This window comes from Misgurnus anguillicaudatus, chromosome 10, assembly GCF_027580225.2.
Source record: "Misgurnus anguillicaudatus chromosome 10, ASM2758022v2, whole genome shotgun sequence".
Classification (NCBI taxonomy): domain Eukaryota; kingdom Metazoa; phylum Chordata; class Actinopteri; order Cypriniformes; family Cobitidae; genus Misgurnus; species Misgurnus anguillicaudatus.
Genome location: NC_073346.2, coordinates 5343241 through 5354394, shown reverse-complemented (window position 1 = coordinate 5354394; position 11154 = coordinate 5343241). Strand labels below are relative to the sequence as shown.

Genomic DNA, 11154 nt, shown 5'->3' with positions numbered 1-11154 from the left:
GGCAGTTAGATGTTTAAGCTGAAACCTGGATCTGGTTCACAATCAGAAAACGTCTCTAAGATAGAAGCGGAGGCAAGGGGCTTAAAACGGATCCGGGCCAAATGTAATTGCTATCTGGGTTGCCTCTAAAGCACAAATTGGGCACTTGGGACTTTTTTGTGTATGAGGGAAAGCTGCAGAAAACAGTGGCAAGGGGCTCAGTTATGAGTTTGTCATGGTGTTTGTTGACACACAGTTGCTTGGCACTGAATTCCCATCTATTCCCGGCCAACGCATTGCTTTTTGCTCGACCCCATCGTGAGAACGAGAGCAATTCTTCAGGCGATTGCAAGTTGTTTGAGAAGTTAAACAAAAAGGAAATCTCCACGTCGGGGAATCGAACCCCGGTCTTCCGCGTGACAGGCGGAGATACTGTCCACTATACTAACGAGGATTTCACATTTGCATGGGCGTCACGCCGGCCAACCTCCCCTTCGAAAGAGTACTCTTGGTCAACTGCTGTGGTTATCAAGTTGCAGACACCAGCAGGAGGCATTGAAGGGAATCGACTGAACCCGTGATCAATTCAGTGGACCTCTAAAACAAATGAATTGACAAGTCCTGTTGAGCAACACCCTTCTGCCTGCGTTGGTGGTATAGTGGTGAGCATAGCTGCCTTCCAAGCAGTTGACCTGGGTTCGATTCCCGGCCAACGCATTGCTTTCTGCTCGACCCCATCGTGAGAACAAGAGCAGTTCCTCAGGCGATTGCAAGTTGTTTGAGAAATCAAACTAAAAGGAAATCTCCCCGTCGGGGAATCGAACCCCGGTCTTCTGCGTGACAGGTGGAGATACTGTCCAATATACTAACGAGGATCTTTAGCCCAGGGAAACTGCCAAAGCGGTTCACAAGCATTTTGCCAGCATTCCTAACATACAAGAAGGCTATTTGCAAGTCTGTGCTTCATGAGCTGAGGCGTACTGGCAAGTCACCTTCAGACATGGCAAATCAGGTGAATGAGATGATGCACCTTAAATATGAACAAGCTCACCTGGCATACCTTCATAGCATTCAAAACATCTGGGATGCTGAGGCTTTATGGGCAGACGACTCTTGGTCATCTTGTGAGGAAGGATGACATGCCACAGTCTTTCGGAGCCTATGATGATGCAGATGGTTGGTGTGGAATCTCTGTCTCTGCTCACTACCTGAGTGACTGCCTCAATGATGAGTACCGGCGCCAAGAGCTGGCTATTACTAAACTCCTGCAGGGCACTTTTGGACAGGTCTTGTGATCAGACCACACCAGGAAGGTAGCACGAAAAGTGACCTTGTCATCTGCCACCATGCCAAGCTATGCAGTTATGAATGAAAATTGGATGATCGTTTCCTGGGTGATGGTACAGTCTGAGAGGGAGAAGTCCCTTGAACCCATGTACCAGGGGTTAGCAAAAAAGGTACAATGATGCAGGGGTGGAGAAGGCCAATTACCACTGGGTAGACAGGTGAGAAATATCCGCATCTCCTTCCACTATCAATCATTATATATGTGACTCTAAAAGTAATTGGGTAACACTTTATTATAACTTCACTGCATTAGTTCACGGCATAACTGCATTAGTTAGCAGTTTATAAATGCAGCTTTCAGTGCCTTGTTCTTGATTTATAAGCATATCTGTTACCAAGGGGATTACAAACAAGATTATTTTCAAAACAGAAATTTAAAGAAATACAACACTAGAGGGATATACAGCCATATCTCACATCATACAGAACACACTGTACACTTTAATTTTTTTAAATATTTTTTTCTGACATTGCAGTTATTTTTTCATATTAAAAAAACATTTCTGTGTTCTGTATTCCTCTGTGTTTTTTAAATGTAACTAATGATTCATCAGTTATTATTTAGCGTTACTAACCGGTAAATTGTGTAATACTAATCAGTTCTTTCTACTTTTACAGGGATTGCTGCGCACCATTCAGGATCCCTGGCCTTCATCACGGAGAGTACCTCAACTGGGATGCCTGGAGTACCACACCATCTATCGTCCCTGAGGCCACTGCTGGACCTCTGGAAAACACTTGTGCATCCCATACACAATACAACCCCAACATTGTGGTCAAGTTGTTTCACTGCATGAGGCGTTTTACATGGGAGTGTACTTTAGAGCATCATCCCCTCTACAGCACCTTTTGTCAGCTCCTCTCCACTGCATTTTGTCATGGATCAGGGTGACCTGAAGAAGCTCAAGGATGCTTATGAGTTCTGTGGAATTCAGCCACCAAATCCTACAAAACAGCACATCAAAGAGCACTGTAGGACCAGAAATCCACACCCTACAGAACTGCTTGACAGAGTGGAGAAAGTTCTTCAACATTTCCACTTGACCACCGAGCCAAACAACTTACCACTCTTCAAACCATCCATGCTAAACATGGCGTATCCAGAGGGTGCACATTCTCCGTGGGTGCCTCAGCGACCCTGAGGTCACAGATGGAATCATGTACAGGTATGGGGGAACTTTGCAACAATCATGTTCCCGGTGAAGGCCCAAAAGTCCCCAAATGGATTCCAGTCAGAGGGACATCCCAGCAAGAGGGGTATCATATTCACCAGTCCCAGTGGATTACTGGAACTCATGCATCCTGTGAATTGTTTCAAGCCCAGGGCATGACAGGTGTAGCTCGATGGAACTACGAAAGGCTTCTGGACCTTAACTCATTCACCGCCATTGACGAGTTATCTCGTCATTTATGAGTTCATATTTAACTAATAAGTATGCCTTTCTGGACAAATTTCAAAGTGAAAGTGTAATACCGCTTTTATCCACCAGATGGCGCCAAAACGAATTTATCAAAAACGGAAGTTAAAAAAATATAGCGTTTTATTTTAACTCTCTTTATGTTTGATAGTCATTCTGAGTCTGATCTCTAACATAAGTTTCTTTACAAAAACGCAATTTTTTAATCTTTTTGCTCAAAATGTTGTATTTTTGAAGAGAAATATCCATATTTCAGTGGTTAAATTAAGTAGAAAAAGTAAATATATAATGAAACGTTTTTTCCCCATTTTGTTTGTTTGTTTGTTTGTTTGTTTGTTTATTGCTTGTTTGAAAGCAGAGGTTGTGTTCTTTAATTTGATATAATTTGTATGTTTATATATTTATAGAAAATAATTTTTCCTGCAAGGAATTTTGTGAAAATTTTGTTAAAATCACAAAAATGCAGGTGGGCAACTTTTCTCAAAAAGGCTGGCGGTGAATGAGTTAAGGAGCCAGATGTTGTCCTCCCACCTGTGTTTGATCCATCACTGATAACTGAGCTAAATTTAGCTTCAAAGAGAGTGACTGGAAAAGAGAAGTACCCTATGTTTAATTTCTCTGATAGGGACACCGGAGAGAAGTTTGGCATTGAATACAGAGAGTTAGAGTACCATCCAGTTCAATCTTCTGTTCTTGTGCTTCTCCCGCCTGGCCCAACACCATCCACAAACCCGGCACCACCCACTGCTGTCCCTGTGTCCCAGTTTCCCCAACTTAAACCTGCTGCAATCCATAAGGTACAGATGTTGGCCCAAGGAAGCATGGAACCTCCAATTATAATGGGTAAGTCAATATACATTTTGGTAACACTTTACTTGAAGGGGTGTGCGTAAGACTGACATGACACCTTCATAATCATGACCGGACATGTGTCATGAATATGAAAAATTATTTATGCATGTTTATGACAACTGTCATTACATGTCATTTGCTCATTTTACCTAACCCTAACATAACCCTACCCTTACCCCTAATCCGAACAAAAATATCTGAAACAATGTCATCTTTGCATAAAAATTACATACTGTAATTCAATGACTTACACATAAAATGGCAGTTGTATTTAATGCACATGCATAAAACCTTCATATTCATGCCATGTCTTCTGCACACCCCTTCAAGTAAAGTGTAACCCCAATTTTTAAAACCAATATTTGAAATATCATTTTAAAGACTTTTTGTACTCGTCAGCATCACTTCAGTAAAATAATACAAAAACAATGAACTTTTTCTTTGTTCCAGAAACTTCAAATACTCCACCCCTGCCTTTGCAGTCCTCACCAAGGAGTGCCGGCATTGGACCAATCAAGATTGGTGGACGAGTGTTCGTCATGGACAGAGGTGGAAAGTAACGAATTACATTTACTCACGTTACTGTAATTGAGTAGTTTTTTTGTGTATTTTTACTTTTTTGAGTAGTTTTTAAAATCTGTACTTTTACTTTTACTTAAGTATGTTTTATTTAAAGTATTGTACTTCGCTACATTTTAAATCATATCCGTTACTGAGTAAAAAATATTTTAAAAAGCAAGGTGATAAAGACGCGCAACAGATGTAAATGGGCGGGGCCCGGGGGAACGCGCAAAAAGAACCACGGAGACGGACGAGACAGGCGCGCGCTAATGCAGAACCGCCTCAGTTCAAATCTTATGAAAGAAACCCCTGGTCACATTTAAGCGACCACTGACGCGAAGCGGGTGTTTCATTTCTATGAAAGGTATGATTCATGCTCTTAAGTACGAAATTGCGCATTATCTTCCGAGGTCTAGCAGCTTCGCGTCAAGTCAAACACAACTTCAAAACGTCCTCGAATGCGCAGGTCATTAGACATTGCAGAGAGAGAGAGAGCGAGAGAGAGAGAGAGCGAGAGAGAGAGAGAGCACGAGAGAGAGAGAGAGAGAGAGAGAAAGAGAGAGAGAGAAGAATAAAGGTCATCAGGTACCCAGGTCAGGGAAGTAAGAAGATAATAAACGTGTCAAATGTATATAGACATGGCACTCATCTCATTATATGCTCATTTAAACTATATATATAGTTTAATAAAATAATGTATGTTACCAGCAATACATCAATTACAACCTTACTATAGTGATTGTATTTACAAGCTGCTGACCACCTTCAAAAGTGCATAAAAATCATTAAACAATTCCATAAATGTTTCTTACTTTAAAAAAGCTTTTTATTTTATTAACTTTTTGTTATTGCACTTTAATTGTAAAGATGTTCCTACAATTAAAAACAACTAGTTTGAGATGTATATTCCCTTGTCGTTTTTGAACTATACTAGAATCCTCCACCTCTTCTCGCTGTAAAAAAAAGTAACTTTTACTCTGAGTAAAGTTAAAATGACTTACTTTTTACTTTTACTTGAGTAGATTTTTAGACAAGTAACTTTACTTTTACTTAAGTAAAATATTATTAAAGTAACTTTACTTTTACTTGAGTACAATATTTTAGTACTTTTTCCACCTCTGGTCATGGACAGAAAGACATGTTGAAGCTTGTGGATCAAGACTATGCAGCTATGGTACATCGTTCTGCCAAAGATCCAAATAGCCTACTTCACCCAACAACCAAATACCATATAACACAGTACATAAAACACCTGGCTAAGTTCATCACTGAACACCAGTCCAGAAAAACTTTTGAAGACACAAAAACTGTGGCAAAGTTTAACTGAGAAAAGTGTCACCGTCCATGTCCCAGATGTACAACTTACATCAGCCATTGTGAATCCAAAAGATCCAGTCTCACAGCCAGCCCCTGAACAGCCACTAACACAGGAGAATGTGCAAAAAATAGTGCAGGACTTATTGTTTGTTTGTTTATTTATATTTATATAGCACACAACTACGGCGCTATGCTGCCCAAGGTGCTGTACAAGCAAATTATATAAAAGAAACACATCATAAATACCAAGGTAAAAAAAACTTCAACACCATACAAACAATAAATAGGACTAAATAAATAAAACATTAACACGTGATACATCAGTATATAATTAACTAGAAGAATTAAAAGCTTTTGATAACAGATAAGATTTTAACTCATTTTTAAAAGTAGATAATAACCTTGAAGCCCTGTTTGAAAACTTTTTGAGGTAAAGAGTTCCAGAGTTTAGGACCATAAACCGAAAAAGCCCTATCCCCTCTAGATTTTAACCTGGACTTGGGAACCTGGAGAAAACAGCTGACCTGAGGACCTAAGGGATCTTGTGTAATTTTGGTGCACTAAAACGTCTCCGAGATAGGAGGGTGCCAAACCATTTAAAGCTTTAAAAACCATCACTAGAATTTTGGACTCACTTTGGAGGTGTACTGGTAGCCAATTTAGAGATAATAGAATTGGGGTGATGTGTACCGGTCAGCATCCTAGCTGCTGCATTTTGAACGACCTGTAGCCGAAATAACGCTGATTGACTAATTCCAGAATAAAGTATTCTATAAAAAAATTACAATATTCCAATCGCGAAAAAACAAAAGCATATATTGTTTTTTCTAGATCGCTAGGAGACAGAAAGGACTTAGCCTTTGCCAGAAGTCTCAGATGGAAAAAGCATGATTTCACAACAGCATTTATTTGTTTATCAAACTTCAAAAAACACACCCAGATTTTTTACCAGCGGCTTGTTGTACATTTCCAAAGGTCCCAAATTTACTGTATTACATTTTCCAAAGACAATAATCTCTGATTTGTTTTCATTAAGTTTTAAAAAAATTTGAGATATCCAACTCTTAATCTCCTCAAGACACCCAGCAATTAAAAACAAATTTTTCTTAAAAGGTAAGTAAAACTGAGTATCATCGGCATAGCAGTGAAATGACACATTTTGTTTCCTAAAGCTTGAACCCAAAGGCAACATATAAATAGAAAAAAGCATTGTGCAAGAATGGACCCTTGAAGTACACCGTATTTGATATGACCTGTAGAGGATAAAGACTCCCCTATTTTTACACAAAAGCTTCTATTTGACAGGTAAGATCTAAACCACTGTAAGGCCACTCCATGTATTCCAATATAACACTCGAGGCGGGATATCAGTATATTGTGGTCAATGGTGTCGAAAGTTGCACTTAGATCTAATAAAAGTAAAATAGCCGATACGCCGGAATCGACTGTTAGTAGGATATCATTGTAAACTCTTAAAGGAATAGTCTACTCATTTTTAATATTAAAATATGTTATTACCTTAACTAAGAATTGTTGATACATCCCTCTATCATCTGTTTGCGTGCACGTAAGCGCTGGAGCGCGCTGCGACGCTTCGATAGCATTTAGCTTAGCCCCATTCATTCAATGGTACCATTTAGAGATAAAGTTAGAAGTGACCAAACACATCAACGTTTTTCCTATTTAAGACGAGTAGTTATACGAGCATGTTTGGTGGTACAAAATAAAACGTGGCGCTTTTCTAGGCGGATTTGGGAGGGGAGCTGCGTTTTGTGGCGTGATAGCAATTTTGGGAGAACTTCGACTCGGCTCAGTAACACCCTCCCTTTCCCATTATGAGAGGGAGAAGGGGAGCGGACTTTTCAGGCGAGTCGAAGTAGCCTACTCCCAAAAGTGCTATTACGCCATACAATATAGTTCCTCTTTTAAATCCGCTTAGATTAGTCTTAAATGGGAAAAACGTTGATGTGTTTGGTCACTTCTAACTTTATCTCTGTTTGATACCATTGAATGAATGGGGCTAAGCTAAATGCTATCGAAGTGTCGCAGCGCGCTCCAGCGCTTACGTGCATGCACACAGATGACAGAGGGATGTATCAACAATTCTTAGTTAAGGTAATAACATAGTTTAATATTGAAAATGAGTAGACTATTCCTTTAATGAGTGGTCTAATAACTGCTAGTTTGAAAGCTGTTGGAATGTATCCTATTCTAGTGATGAGTTAAAGATATTTAGTACTTGGTCTGACACTACAGGGATGCCTCTTTAGGTTAATTTGTGGGAACAGGGTCTAATATACAGGACGATAATTTGGATGATGTTACTAATTGAGAGAGCTCCTGGGATATAGCTCTTCTATTGTAGTAGGTTTAAATGACTCAAGATGTTTGTATGCTAATCTAGTGTTAAATGTAGTATTAGGTAGAGTGGTGGCTTCTTGCGTAGCTTTGATGTTTTTCCTAATAACTGTCATTTTGTTAGTAAAGAAGTTTGTGAAGTCGTTACTATTGTGTTGGAGTTTGCTATTGGTTTCGGTTTGTTATTTGTTTCTAGTCAAGTTTCGCAACTGTGCTAAAGAGGAAATGATTTTCTTTAATAAGCTTACCAAGATGGGTAGATCTTGCGTTTTTATAGCCTGTAGTGTTGAACGCTGTCTTTCCATGCTGTACCCCATACCTCTAACTTTGTGCTTCTGTAGTTTCGTTCCATTTTTCTAGCTACCTTTTTAAGAGCTGCAGTATGATAGTCATACCATGGAGCTGGCGTTTTTTCTTTGATTCTCTTTTTTCGAATGGGAGCAATGGCATCCAGCGTGCTAGAAAAAACGTTGTTCAGGTTTTCTATTACAATATCCAGATCTTCACGGTTATCTGCTACATCAGGGGTCCCCAACTGGCGGACTCCGGTCCGAATCCGGACAGCAAGATGCGTCCATCATGACCGCAAACACTTTTAACACAATAAAATACATAAATAGCAAACGCAATTTAACGTTATTATAGAATCCAATTTATATCAGGCACATATATGGTCAGCCCAGTAGCGCTATTTGGGTCCTACATCGACACAGGTTTCAAGACCCAGCGCAAACAGTCACAAACAGGTGTGCAGGAAAGAAAGCACAGAGCCTCATCTGCTCGCGAGTCTGTTGCGGTTGTCAAAAGTGGGGACATTAAACACCATTACGAAACTAAACATATACACTTTGAAGAAACTTACCCTCAGGTCCGAGGTAAGGGTGCAAAATTAAATGAACTAAAAGCCCAGTATGAGTGATCCACACGGGTCCTCTCCCACTCACTCACTGCAAAAATGAGCTATGACGAGTCATCTATGAGTGTTCACTGAAAATACAGTGGATTTTAGGAATGCATTTTTGGCTCAACGTATAGTTGCGAGTCAGCATTCTCTACACTTAACATTATCAAAAGTAAATACATGTCAAGAATGATCAATGAACATTGTTTTTTTAACTAGGACTTTTTATGCTTTCGTCTTTAAGTTCAACTTAGTTCAGCCTATTTTATTTATTTATTTGTTTTCCTGCACTTTTTCATTTTTCCAACACTGGCAGTTTACTGTTTGTGTTTCGGATTGATATTGATGATGATCTTTTACCAGTGCAACTTGAAGCACAGAAGAGAGTGTTCAACATTACATTTAGTTAAGTACAGACAATAAATGAGAATGAAGGTAACATTTGATATGATTTGATTAAGCCAGAGAGGTTTGTATTCATTGATTATGATTGTTAATCTCAGTTTAGCAGAAAAGAGCACTTTAGTTTTTCTTTTAAGTTGTTATGTGGAAATGAATGTGTGTTTTGAAGATTTAGAGATGACTGCATTTTGCACTGTTCCCTTCATATTTTTGTCAGACATTGTTACTGGATAAATTTATATATTTTGTACCAAGCAACTAATAGGACATAGCCTACACTAACAGAACAGCATTAACATGAAATCCATTTTGTGAAGGATTATTTATGCTTATACATATGAAGAAACATTATTCAATATATTTGATAGCACTATATTTTGTTTAATAAAACAAATACTTACAAACATTTCTTTAGTCTGGAGAAAGCTGTTAATTTATGTTTTTACGTGCAGTACATGTCGGGACCTCGGCTGGTGCGGAGGGTTCATTTACTGGACCTCCACCAATTTTAGTTGAAGACCCCTGTGCTACATGTTTCATTTAGGACAGGTCTGGAAGAGTGCTAATAAAGCTATCTTTAGTGGTGGAAATTATTGTTCTGGCTAATCTGTAGCATTTTGTGGACCGTGTGATCCTATCTAAAAGTACCGTGTATGAGACAAGGCAATGGTCTGAAACTGCATCACCCTGAGGTGATATTTCGATGTCATTAATATTGAGCCAGAGTAACAGAATTAAGTCCAATGTGTGTTTACGGTATGCGTGGGCCCTGACACATTTCGTCTAATACCGAGAGAATTTAGAACATCCATAAACGCTATTCCTAATGTATCTTTTGGGTTATCAACGTGGATATTAAAGTGACCAACGATAGGAGCTTTATCTGCAGTGACTGTAAACTCAGATAGGAAATCTGCAATTTCTTTCAGAAAATCTGTGTGGTGGCCTGAAGGTCTGTAGATAGTAGCTAGAACAAAAGAGAGCTGTTTGTTGTTACGATCAGTTATTTCCATATTTAACAACATTATTTCAAATGAATTAAATTTTAGTTCAGATTTATGGTTTACTTTAAATATTTTGTTGTATATTGTAGCTACACCACCCCCTCTCCCCTTTGATCAAGGTTTGTGTTTATAATAAATAGTCTTGTGGGTGGATTCATTTAAACTAATGTAATCGTCTGCTTTAAGCCAGGTCTCTGTTAAACAGAGTACATCTTGACAACCTACATAGGTTCGGAGAGGACGCTGGCGCTGTTTGTTCGCCGCTTCTCCGCCGGCGATCTTTAATTATGCTTATGCTGTTTACATAATTTGAATGTATATATTTTGCACATACGTTGTGCTATATACTTTGTGCTAGAGTTATTTTATACCAGTGGAGAAGTTAGGTAGCTAGGCACCTACCTGCTGCAGACGAGTTCTAGCTCAGTATGGCATTCCGCTATTCCAGCTCGCAACTCCGACAACTTCGCAGTTTCGTAACCACACCTGGATTTAACATCACCATCATCAAAGAACTTGGACTTCTTCGCCGCCCTCGTTACATTCATAGAGGCTCCGGTCGAAAATTCATCTTACACAACCAGCCAAGCTGCTCTGCTACAAACATCCCGTCTCTCTGGTCATCAGTCGCATGTTTGTCGCGTCATCAGAGCGCGGCCGCTCCAGTTACTTTCAACACTGGAAATATCGCGAGACCCCTCCACTCCAGTATGGGATCTCCGCACTTTCGGTTGGATACAGTTTATGGAGTGGATTCTAGTCTGCATGGAGTGGATTTTAAAGTTCTGCGTGGAGTGGATTTTAATGTTTTACGACCTGTACAGAGATTTACCCCACAGTCATTGATCAAATTCGAACTTTTTAACACTCAATCCATCAATAATAAATCCACACTGATAGAAGAACACATCAGAGAGAATGGACTTGACTTCATGTGTTTGACAGAGACCTGGCATCAGCCGGAGGCTTACTCTGCATTAAATGAAGCCTGCCCCCCCGGCTACAGTTACTTGGA

General features: G+C 39.4%; 1 non-coding gene across 1 annotated transcript; it reads left to right on the top strand.

Annotated features, from left to right (window-relative positions):
• The first annotated feature begins 624 nt into the window (after positions 1–624).
• On the top strand, positions 625–696 carry trnag-ucc (transfer RNA glycine (anticodon UCC)). The gene has a single exon. It is a non-coding gene; the product is annotated as a tRNA-Gly (tRNA).
• The last annotated feature ends 10458 nt before the right edge of the window (positions 697–11154 follow it).